The sequence below is a fragment of the Narcine bancroftii genome, chromosome 2 (assembly GCF_036971445.1).
Source record: "Narcine bancroftii isolate sNarBan1 chromosome 2, sNarBan1.hap1, whole genome shotgun sequence".
Taxonomy (NCBI): domain Eukaryota; kingdom Metazoa; phylum Chordata; class Chondrichthyes; order Torpediniformes; family Narcinidae; genus Narcine; species Narcine bancroftii.
In genome coordinates this window covers 222,737,880-222,751,519 of record NC_091470.1, presented here as the reverse complement: position 1 = coordinate 222,751,519, position 13,640 = coordinate 222,737,880, and positions in this window count along the sequence as shown.

Sequence of the window (13,640 nt, the reverse complement as noted above, 5' to 3'; positions counted from 1 at the left end):
TAATTTTGTGCCTGTCTCTTTAAGGAAGAGTATTGTTTGTAGTGTTACCGTAGTGATGATGATGTAATATGTCATAATATCCACGCAGACTAAGAACTTGCATCTCATTCTCCGATGAACTTTGAAGCTTGAGATACTTTTCTTTAAATTTGTCTTATTTCATCTCATTTCTTTTGTATATCTCTTTAAAGTTGAATATTGTTATGTCCTTAAATATTGCTGAATGCTTTGTTTACACATCATTAGGAAAATCTTAATGCAAAGTTAAGCAAATTGTTTATCCATTTTATCAATGAATTAAAGCTACATAAAGCTGCATCTACAAAGTTTGATTTATTGCATTAATAAGTAATAATTTGGAATATTGTCCCCACATTTCCTTGAAGATGACGACACATTTTGAAATTAGGATATATTAGAACTTGGAAAGTGTCATCTATACAGACAAATAGACAAACAGATTTATTTGATATCATAGACCTTGTGAGATGCCAAAGAAAGATGAACAATTCTTGGCCTATTAACTTGTGCCAGTAAAAGCAATTCACAGTGATGATAAGTTATCCCTAATTATGGCATTTTTTTAACGGTCCCTTAACAGCACTAAAATATTTGAGATTCCCTTTTAAGGAATTACTGATCTTTTAAAATTTCAATTAAGGTAACAGGCCATTTCAGCCCATGAGTCTGTGCCGCCCAATTTACACCCATTAACATATAACCCTCGGTATGTTTTGAACGGTGGGAGGAAACCGGAGCCCCTGGGGAAAACCCCACGCAGACACGGGGAGAATGTACAAATTCCTTACAGACAGCACAGGATTCGAACCCCGGTCCTGATCACTGGCGCTGTAATGGCGTGCCAACCATGCCGCCAGCACTTTTTCTTGCACTCAATTTGTCATCCAAAGCTGAATGATACATTTTCTTGAAGCTAGATGTTGGACAGTAAACATTGTGCAATGACTTAGTTTTAGTCCTTAGAACCCTTGGATGTAAAAATAATTGGTGTCTCTTTAAAAGCTTTTCCTGTAACCTCTGTCCAATATTCTCCAATGTAATAGTTATTTAAAAGTCTAATATATGCTGGCATTGTCGTGATTAATAGCTATTGGTATGCTTAAGGAGAGCCCTAAATGTTGTTTTGTACTTAGGGACTTTTTGAATATTTTACTTATTCAACATTTATAATATCAAGAAATTAACTATATTATACCATAGTAACATAATAAAATGTTAACAAATATATGCTGAAACTATAAAAAACTAAAAATTAAAATAAAAAAACTAACAACTACAATTAAAAACTAAATCCTTATTAACTCACCCTTCCTCCTAAACTAATCTAATCCCAAAACTAAAATATATTGGTATTGCATTATAAAATTATTACAAATAATTAATTTGGATTGCATCAGAGACCTTGAAAACATCATAAAATTATTATACCTTCAGGGAAAACTTCACTGATCAGGAAAAAAAATAAAATCATAATTTTAATTTCATTATTTTAGCATACGGACCCCAAATTTGCAAAAATAAAGAATTAAGTTATACATTTTTTTAAAAAATGGAATACTACTTTGAATCTCAGCATGCCACCTATCTGATGTTAATGAAACATCAAATTTCCATGTTACAGTGAGAGATTTCCTTGCTATTACTAAAACCAACTTAACAAATTTTAATTGAAAATATAACTATATAACCATTTATAGAGCCATGTCGGCCTTTCGAGTCTGCACCGGTTCACTAGAACGACTCCACTAGCTCAAACCTCGCACTCTCCACCAATAACCCTCCAACCCCCTCACCTCCATGTACACATCCATCCTTCTCTTAAATGACAGAAGGGACCCTGCCACAATGATCTCATTTGGAAGATCATTCCATTCTGCCACCACTCGCTGAGTGAAAAAGCCACCTCTAATATTTCTCCTGAAGTTTTGCCTCCTTATCCTTAACTCATGGGCTCTTGTTCCAACCTCACCTGCCCTCAGGGGGAAAGAGTTTGTTTATGTCTAGTCTATCAATTCCTTTCATAATTTTAAATACCTCTATCAAGTCCCCTCTCAGTCATCTACATTCCAATGAATAAAGTCCCAGTCTCCTTAATCTTTCCCTGTAATCCAGATGCTGTAAGCCAGGTAACATCCTTGTAAACCTTGTCTGCACCCTCTCCACCTTATCTATATCCTTTCTATAATTTGGAGACCAGAAATGAGCACAGTACTCCAAACCTGGCCTCACCAATGCCTTAAACAGCTGCAGCATCACCTCCCAGCTCCTATACTCTATATTATGATTTATGAAGGCCAGCATACCATATGCCTTCTTAACCACCCTGTCTACATGGGAATCCACCTTCAGAGAACTCTGTACCATAAACCCCCAGGTCTCTTTGCTCCTCTGCGTGCCTCAATGCCCTCCCCTTAACTTGATATGTCCTATTCTGGTTATTTTTACCGAAATGCAACACCTCATACTTTTCTACATTGAATTCCATCTGCCATCTTTCAGCCCACTCTTCCAAACAAACCAAATCCTTCTGTAATCCAAGAAAATCTATCTCACTATCCACCACACCCCTATTTCCGTATCATCCACATATTTGCTTACCCAGTTAACCACACTCACCTCTAAATCATTAATATAAATGATAAAGAACAAGGGACCCAGCACCGATCCCTGAGCCACCCCACTTGTCACAGGCTTCCTATCTGACAGACAGTTGTCCACCATGACTCTCTGCTGTCTATCTCCCAGCCACCTCTGAACCCATGCCACAATCTCTCTACTAATTCCTAGTGACTGAACCTTCCTTATATAACCTTCCATGCGGAACCTTATCAAAAGCCTTACTAAAATCCAAATAGATCATATCAACCACTCTACCTTTGTCACTTTTGTCTCTTCCTCAAAAAACTCAACAAGGTTCATCAAACATGACTTTTTTACAAACCCTTGCTGGGTGCCCCTAATCAATCCCTGCCTATCCAGATATGTATATATGCTACCTTGAAGGATACCCTCCATAACCTTCCCCACCACCGAGGTCAAACTTATTCGCCGGTAATTACTTGGCCTACACCTACTGCCTTTTTTTGAACAACGGAGCTACATTTGCAACTCTCCAATCCTGTGGCACCACTCCCTCCTCCAGTGATCTTTGAAAAATCACTGTCAGTGCCCCTGCTGTTTGTTCCCTGACCTCTCTTAAAGTCCTGGGAAAAATCCCATCGGGACCAGGAGACTTACCCACCTGAATTGACCCTAGAAGCTCCAAAACTCTTGATTTACTAATCCCTATTCTCTCCATAACTAAGCCCTTTGCCTCTCTTATCTCATATAGCCCAATGATCCTTTCCCTCATGAATACACACGAGAAAAAAATGTTCAATATTTCTCCCATCTCATACAGTTCCTGACATCATTCACTGGTCTCATCATCCAGTGGACCTATTCTATCCTTAACCCTCCTTTTACTGTTCACATATCTGTAAAAACCCTTAAGATTCACCTTCACCTTATTAGCTATGGACATCTCATACCTTCTTTTTGCCTTTCTAATTTCCCTCTTAAGGTTCTTCCTGCAATCTAAGTAATGACCATACATCTCCTCAATCCCTTGTTTTTTAAAAATATTTGGTATAATTTCACCAGAAAACTTTGAACCTTTCATCTTCCCTTTCAGCCTGACTGGAACATAAATATCCTTTACTCTAAAAATCTCTCCCCTAAGTGCCCCCCAAATTTCCTCTACATCCTTTCTGGCAAAAAGATCAGCCCACATAAATCTCTGCAAATTGCTTCTCATTTCTCCAAATCTGCCTTCCCACTTGAAGACCTTCAACCTCAGACCCAACCTATCCCTTTCCATCATTAAGCTAAAGCTAATGGATCCATGATCACTGGATCAGAAGTTCTCTCCAATGCTTACCTCCGTCACCTGCCCTATTGCATTCCCAAACAACAGATCTAACACCGGTCCCCCTCTAGTTGGCGTCTCAACATATTGCTGACAGCGAAAATTTAGGAGTGACACTTGCAAAATTTCCTAACAAATGTATTTCAGGATTTAAAAGAAAATTAACTCCCATTATCTGTTGCAAAATTTACTAATAGAAACCCAAAAAGGGTGGACCTTTGAGCAAGACCACATAGAATGAAGAAAAGTTCCAATTTCTGTTCCTCATCTAAAACATTGATCCAATAAGTCCGAGCTCCATGTATGTAGGGTTAATATGCCCACATGGACAAATGGGATATCCAAAGGAAATGCCTAAAAATGCGAGATCATGTACAGTGCGGGCTTCAGGAGTATGTGAGGCAAGGACCGACACATGCTGTGACATGAAAAATTGTAATTTCTCACTTATTTGATATATTTGCTAACGTTAAGCAAAGATAATGTAGAAGTGTGGTTTGAATGAATCAACAACACTTTTAGCATTCACTTTCACAGCAATTGTGTAGCCCAATTGTAGTTCAGTTCCAAAGTAGCCTTGGGCTCCGGTTTCCTCCCACAATTTGAAAAACATCAGAGGGTGTAGATCAATTGGGTGCAATATGAATGGCATGGATTCATGAACTGAAATGACCTGCTATCACATCGTATGTTTTCATTTAAAAGTAAATTAAAAATTAAATAAGTAAACAACATATTTGCAAAATATTCATTTACTCCTTATTTAAGTGGAATTTAATCATGATAAGTGTGAAGTTGAATTTATTGTTATGAGCCCAGAGGACCCCAAAATCCAGCAGCAATAGAAATTCATCAAGGCAAATGGTTACTTCAACAAAAGTTACCTTTAATTATCTTTAAACATGAAAACAGGGTCAAACTTTAACTTATTACTATTAACTTAACTTATTCCCCCTCCTAAATCTAAACACACATGTATGTAATGTGTATATAAGTTCAAAAAAAGTTCTTTGATTCAAAATCCAATCTTACCTCTCACTCCTCCAAATTCAGGCAATTCTGACACTGTGCACAGAATTTAACATTTATCAAGTTCACCGGGCTTTGGTGCTTAAAAGGTAAATGGTTACCACTCAGGAAGGCTATTGTCAGTTTTCAGAGAGAGATTTGTTGTCCTTCTGATCAGCCACGTCAATTTCTTGCTGAAGAAATTTGCCCCATCAGGGTTTTCCAGAAGATAACCTCTTTCTTTCAGGTCACCAGAGAGTTCCTTCTCTGTTTCCCTTATTTCAAGTGAAATGTTAGGCAGCCAGCCATCTCCTCTTATATGGACCACAAGGGCTTTGACAAGGCTGAACTTAGAACTCACAACCCATCTTCAAAATGTTTTTATTCCACCAGTTTGCCAGCTTGTCCTGTTCCAGTCCCATCTGCTGCTGCTGAACTGTAGAACTGAATTCTCTCTCTCTCTCTCTCTCTCTCTGCCACTCAGAGAAAACTACATGACCCTCTTAGAACAGCCAACTGCACTCAAACACACTGCTGCTCCGGACCTAATCTTCTGAGTTCGTTCATCTGTTGCTTTCCAAAACCATAATCCATTACTCCACAGCAGGTCCAATTAACACCTACTTGTGAAGTCCTTACAGGCATCCTTCAAAGTTTGTGCAAAGGCACTCAGAGCCTGAATTGTCTAGCTTGAGCAGGCCTATGGCATTTAAAATGAGATCTGTTTTGAAGTGTTTGTATATGATCTATACTAAAAAATCTGCCACAATTTATCTCCTTTAAAACATCTATATACAATATAAAATACAACATAATCTGTCACATCATCAAGAGTACCAAGTTTCTTGGTGTGCACCTGGCAGAGAATCTCACCTGCTCCCTCAACACCAGCTCCAGAGCCCAGAAAGCCCAACAGCGAAGGCTGAGGAAAGTTCATCTCCCACCCTCCATCCTCACTACATTCTACAGAGAATGTATTGAGAGCAGCCTGAGCAATTGTATCACTGCCTGGTTTGGAAACTGTACTCCCTCGGACTGAATGACCTTGCAGAGGATGATGGAGTCAGCAGAGAAGATCAGTGGATCTCTCTTCCTTCCATGACAGACAGCTACTACAATGCATGCGGAAGGCAAATAACATTGTGAAGGTCTTCTCATGCCCTTTCTTGTGAAATTTTCTCCCTTCTGCCATCTGGTAGGAGGTACTGTAACATTTGGGCCCACATGTCCAGATTGGGCAATATTTTTTTTTCCCCAAGCCATCAGGCTCTTCAATTCCTAGAACATATGTGTACTAGTATATCATGAATTTTTATTGTATTATGACAATATTTAACTCTTATTTATGTAAATCTGCTCCAAGGTCCTGGAGAAATGCTATCACATCTTTAGTGTGCATTGCATTAGTCTTCCTTCTTCTGTCTTAGGTTCCCTTAGGTCAGTTTGTGGGGTTTGATATGAGGAGACCCCAATCTTCAGAAAGGATCAGTGTGCGTGTGAATGGATTTAGGTGAGTAGAGGGTTGCACATGTCCAGACCAACCCTCTCGACATCCTCTCCAAAATCCAGCGACATGGTGAGGTCCAAGATGGCTGGGGAAAGTTCTGTTGCAGTGAATGGCCAGACCAAGCTTCAATGCAAGGATGCCCTTCTCCACTTCACAGCACCTGTTTGCTAGATGGCTGTTGTCTCTACAAGAGTGCTTGTCTGCCGTATGACAGATCTTGTTTTTCATCCTGCAAGGTATCTAGCCACCCTCTGCACCTGGCGAGCCTGGTGAGGGAGCTGCTTTAGTCACTGACCACCCGACCATGCAACAGGTAGTACTGAGTTACATGGTACCATGAGCACTCAGATGAATGACTTGACATTGCATTAGTAGTTATGGTATGAATGATAAATAAAGGTGACGACTTGATTTGATGAACTTTGGGAGGTCAAATACAGTTTGGAGATATCCTATGAATAGTTGAGCACCATAAAGTGTTAAGGAACATAATAACCTTGGTCTAGGAGTCCAAAGACCCCAGCGGCTTCCCACACAGTGTTTTCTTGCCAGATACCAGCCTTCCCCTGAGACGATACATAGGATATAAGAGTATGGACATTGAGGTTTAGCTGTCTAAAATATCATTGAGGTTACATCAGGACTATTGCATTCAGTTTTGGGTGTCGTAGTATAGAATGTGATGGCACAGAGGAGATTTACCAGGATATTGCATGGGATGGGGTGTCAGGCTTCAAGGAGAGGCTGGGTTTGATTTCCTTGATACAGGGGACACTGAGGGGTAGGGACTTTGGAGATGTGTACAACATTATCAGGGATAATGTTGCAGGGTGTGCATAACTAGATACCTCGAGATGTTTAGGATATCTTTTCACCTTGTGGGTGATTAGAGATGAGATAAGGCATCACAACATTTAAGAAGTATTGAGATAAAGAGTTGAATTACCAAAGTATAGGAAGCACTGGAAAATAGGGTTGATATAAATGGGTATTTGGTCATTGCAGTGAGAGAAACTGACAAGGAAGGAATCTGCTACCCAACACAATGCCCTGTACCACTATGGTCACAGGCTCAATCTTAACCATTTGCCCTTTCATTGTGAGATTTCCCTCAAAGTGCTCTATTTTCTGGTCACGTGGCAATGGGGATGGAGGAAAGGTCTCCGAGGACAGACTCCAATGAGATCAGAGGTAGCAAAATCAGAATCAATAAGGAAAGCATGGCAAGAGGTGAAACTACAGGTAGAGCAGAGATCAAATAAATTGGCGGGGGGGGGGGGGAACATTAATGATTTTTAGAATTCAAGAGTTGCTAAGTTTGCAATCCTTAATGCCTGAGAGGAATTAAAAATCTGTTAAAGCAGTAACTTGGTGAAGGATTTGCAGGTTGAAATTGAAGGTTGAAGTTGAAGTGGAAATGATACTGAGAAAGAGTAAGTGGATTGTCCCAGTGGGACTGATCAAGAGGACACTGTCCAACAGCATTCAGCACCCCTCCAGCCCACAACAACATCTAGATGTGCACCACCAAAGGCATATTGGCTAATGCCCCTTTCATTGTAATTCTACACTCTGGAAATTGTGCAAATGTACAAATATATTTGAGATAACCTGCTAGTCTGTTCGCAGAAGAACCCTTCTCACTGTACAAGGTATTTATTAGCACATAAACTTAATTTTGAATTTACAAACTTGCTACATTTTGAGATTCAATCATTTAAGGTTGTCAGGGCAACTGATCTGCATTTTGTTTCTTTTTACTATTTTTTTCTCCCCTTTGTTGCCAATTGGTGGTGAATAATGGAACTTTGGGCTACCATCATACAAGCAAACAATTAATCTATACTTCAAAATATGTCTCATTAACTCTAAGGATAACATGCTGAGAAATGCCTTCTGTTTGATGCTGAAGGAATCTACAGGGATGCAAACATGTCATTTTGATATAATGACAATTTAGCACGAAGACTAAATTCCAAGCATGTCGTTCATTCAGAAAATCAATAATGCCATATGTTATTTGTCTGTTCAGTATACTTTAAATACTCTAATGAACTGAGTTTTACTTACAAACGATTAGGCTGAGGCAGGTATTTATTTTCTTTCTTGAAACCTTATAAACAGATTGTTCTGCACTATGTTATTAGGTGTTTGAACAATGTTTCATGTTTTAATAGATCTGGAAGATAATGATAATTGGTACAACAAGGAACCTTTCAGTACTGCACTGAATGCATAAGGCATATTTCTATTGGAGCTAGGAAACTGACAGGTGTCCTGTCAGAAATAATATCCATTAGTCTGTAAAGTGTGCCAGTCCAGCACTTCCAAAGCCCTCAAGTCTGCTGAATTATTTGTTTTATTGTGCCCCGACGGAGTCCTTACCTACTTTACCCACAGGATCCACTTTCCCCATCTCGTTCCATCTGCCCAACTTCTCTCCCATTATCACCTTCCCTACCTAATCTCTCTTCTCTTTGGCTTGGCTTCGCGGACGAAGATTTATGGAGGGGGTAAAAAAGTCCACGTCAGCTGCAGGCTCGTTTGTGGCTGACCAGTCCGATGCGGGACAGGCAGACACGATTGCAGCGGTTGCAAGGGAAAATTGGTTGGTTGGGGTTGGGTGTTGGGTTTTTCCTCCTTTGCCTTTTGTCACCTCCCTACCTAATAGATGCCAGTAATTTTGGTATTTGCATGCCCCTTCATCACCCTTCAGCCTTGCTTTCCATCTTCATCTAGCTGGCTCTATCTGCCCAACATTGCTCCCCTGTCCTTGGTCCAACGTCATCCTCAGTCCCCAGTCTCATCCCTCCCTTACACCCCCCCTCCCCCACCTATGCTCATTATGCTGGCTACATTCCCTCTCCACTCTCAATTCTAATGCATTACTGACCTGAAATGTCAGTAATTACTTTCCCACCAAGTTCACATTTATATAACCATATAACCCTCTACAGCGCAGAAACAGGCCAGTTTGGCCATACCAAACATGCCGAACATCATTTCCCACCTAGTCCCACTGACCTGCATTTGGCCCATAATCCTCCACACCTCTCCTTTCCATATATCTATCAATATTATATTAACATGGATCTCACTTCTACCACCACTGCTGGAGGTTCATTCCATATCCCCGCCCCCCACCCTCTGCATGAAGAAATTCCCCCTCATGTTTCTCTTAAACTTTTCCCCTTTTACTCTCAGTCCGCACCCTCTTGTTTGAATCACCCCCACTCTCAGTGGAAAAAGCCTATCCACATTGACTCTATCTTTTCCCTTATCATTTGGAATACCTCTATCAAATTACCCCTCAACCTTCTACGCTCCAGAGAATAAAGTCCCATTATCATTCGATTGTACAAGTACAAACCAGTGAAACAGCAATCTCCAATCCTTGGTGCAAAAACATGCAAACACACATCCAGACACAACACGCATTCAGACAAATGATATATATGCAGTCCATATATAAAAAATAAATAAATGTGGTTTAATAAATAGTAGAGGTTGAAGGGTTAGTATGAGCACTTCATTCAGTCATTCAGCAGTCTCACTGCCCTTGTGAAGAAACCTTTTCTCCGGCTGGTGATTCTGGTTCTGATACTCCTGTAACTCATTCCCGATAGGGTAGTAGGGGTCCTCAATGATTTTGCGTGACCTCTTCAGACAACAATCCTGGTAGATCATGTTGATGGGGTGGGGGGGAGGGAGGGAGACCCCAGTGATCCTCTCTGCCGCTTTGATGGTCCTGTGGACTGATCTCCAATCCATTTCTCTGCAGCAACTATCCCACACTGTGATGTAGCCAACCAGGATGCTTTTGATAGAGCTCCTGTAGATAGTTGACAGGTTGATGGCCCGATAACCTTGACCGCCTCGGTCTTCTTAGGAAATGCACTCATTGTTGCACCTTCCTGACAAGTGAAGAGATGTTGAGTGTCACAGATGCTGCCCTACTCCATGAGTTTTTCCGGCTGTATTTTGTTGTAGCAGCAACAAATCACAGCATCTGAGGTTTCTTGTGTTTCCGTCTTGGTCTTTGCAATAATTTTGCTTCTTCAAGATGACTGAAGTGGCTCAGTAGGCTGTCTTTTCTTTTTCCACCCTTTGGTGGGCCTGCACATGTTCCTACCATACATTTTGTTTCTAAGAGTCACTTGACAAACATTAAGAGGAAAGGCAATATCTTAGTCCTCCATGCAATAAAATTATTCATATATACAATATTCAGTATAAAAATATCAGTTCATAAACTCTGATCATTGCATAAATGAAAATGTTAGATCCAGAATGATTAACACAAGATTGTCTATTTTAAATAAGGCAATAAACTACCCATTTCTTCAACCTGCCTTTATACCCATGTAAGTACATAATCCAAAGATATAATTCAGGAATATAGGAAGTTTTAACCAGGATTTAGTCCCTCAAGGCTGTTCCACCATTCATTGAGATCATAACTGATCGATAAACCAACTCCACTATTCCCTAAATGGATCTTAGACTTCCTAACAGTGGGTCCGGGTCAGCAGTAAAATGTCAAGTACCATGCTGAGCACTGGCGCACCTCAGGGCTGTGTTCAGCCCACTCCTATTCACACTCCTGACCCATGATTGCAATGCCAGATCCAGTTCCAACAGAGTTATAAAGCTTGCAGATGTACAACAGTAGTCGGCCTCAACACCAACAACGATGAGTCATACTGCGGAGAAGAGGGGGGAAATCTCAAGCTATGGTGAACAAATAAAAACTGGAATATCAACAGGGACAAGACAAAGGAGATGATTGTGGACCAAGGATGACCACCCTCCACTACATATTACTGTAATATCTCAGTTGCAAAGAGAAGAGAGAACACCAAGCTCCTCAATGTCCACTTAAGAAGTGACCGATCCTGGACACACAACATCTCGTCACTTATCAGGAAGGTGAAACAGAAGGTTGATGCAAGCAATGCGATGGGCCACCATTCTATCAACTTTCTACAGGATCTTATCGGGAGCATGCTGGCTGGGTGCATCACAGTCTGGTATGGTTGCTGTAGTGAATTGGAAAGGCAGTCAATCCACAGGATCATAAAATCAAAGAATCAGCAGAGAGGATCACTGGGGTCTCTCCACCACCCACCCCCCAACCATAAATATTGTTTGAAGAGGGCTTGTAAGATCAGTGAGGACGCTTACCACCCCACATCCAGTATCTTCTAGCTACTCCTGATGAGAAAGAGATGCAGGGCTGGAACCACGAGGCCGAAGAACAACTTCTTCCCACAGGAGGTAAGAATGACCGATGAACAACCAAAAACTACTCTGAAACTCCAGTATTTATTTATCATTTTTATTTTAAATCTGTATATGTACAGTATTTGTCTGTGTGTGTTCTTGCTCTGTGGACCAGAGAATGCTGTTTCTTCAGGTTGCAGTTATACAATTAGATGATGAACTATTCACCACATTTTACAAATGTTATGCATCTTTCGATTCACCCCAAACATTTGTGTGCCATCAGATTTAGGTATAGGCTTGTCATCACCTTGCCTATGTTATTCATAAACTTAACAATCTTTGCAAGATAGTGTTAATGGCATCCTGACATTAATAGCCCTATTCCAAGGGCAGTCAACTTTTCAATCATTTGCCTTTCATTTCCATGAGCCAAAACTTTAGCTATTCCTTCTGAGAGACATTATTAAATCCCTTCAGGAAGATTTTATAAAATAACATCTATTCATAATCAATACAATCGTAAAAGGAATGAGGCAAAAGAGGTCTATTCTTTAACTGTGAGATTTTTTAAATTTAATTTTATCATCCCTTGTAATATTTTACATACAATATAAAGCAATAGTCAGTGTTATTCAACCGGGGAGGTTGCTTGAAATGCCCCAACCCTTAGACTCTCTGCACATGCAGACATTCTGGCAAACTGTGCCTTGAACTCAAGCTCCTGGATGATGGAACAACACTAAATTCAGGTCCAAACCAAACATAGAGAGAGCTGATTACTTTTTGTGCCACCCCGTTGGTAGTTATTTAAAAATGCATCTTTTGGTCATAGCTGAAGAAAGAAAGGTAAATGTGAAAGTTCCATTATTGCCACATAGTACATTTACAATGTAAAATACATGAAATTCTTTAACTTTGTCTAATGTTATGGGCTCAGAGGACCACAAAACCTAGCAGCAATAGAAATTCACCAAGACAAATGGTTACTTACTCAAAAGTTGCTTTTAATTATCTTTAAACATGAAACAGGGTCAAACATTAATTTATCACTATTAACTTAACCCCCTTCTAATGCTAAGCACACGTGTATGTAATGTGTGTGCAAGTTCAGGAAAGCTCTTTGATTCATAGTCCAATCTCACTTCTCACTCTTGCAAGTTCACTGGTATCAGGCATTTCTTATACTGTGCACAGAATTTAAAATTTATGTATCTTCACCAGGCTTTGGTGCTTTAAAGGTAAATGGTTACCGCTCAGGAAGATTCTTGTTGGTTTTCAGAGGAAGATTTGTTGCTCATTGGACACCCACAGCTGATTCCTTCCGATCAGCCACTTCAGTGTCTTGCCAAATAAACTTACCCCATCAGGGTTTTCCAGATGAAACCTCTTTCTTTCAGGTCACCACAGAGTTCCTTTTCTGTTTCCCTTACTTCAAGTGAAACATTATACAGCCAATCATCTCCTCTTGTATGGACCACAAGGGCTATGACCAGGCTGAAGTAAGCATTCACAACCCGTCTTCAAAATGGGGTATTCCACAAGTTTTCCAGCTTATCCTTTTCCAGTCCAAGTTGCTGCTGCTGAACTGTAAAACTGTAGAACTGAATATTCTCTCTCTCTCTATCACTCAGAGAAAAACCACATGACCCTCTTAGAACAGCCAACTGCACTCAGACAGACTGCGGGTCCGGGCCTAATCTTCTGAGTCCATTCACCTGTTGCTTTCCAAAACAATAATCCATTCCTCCACAGCATGTCCAATTAACACCTACTTGTGAGGTCCTTATAGGCATTCTTCAAAGTTTGCGCAAAGGCACTCGGAGACTGGACTGTCTGGCTTGGGCAGAGCTCTGACATTTTAAATGAGATCTGTATTGTGAAGTCTTTGTATGTGACCTGCACTAAAAAAACCTGCCACAATTTATCTCCTTTAAAACATATCTATATATAATATAAAGTATAACATAATCT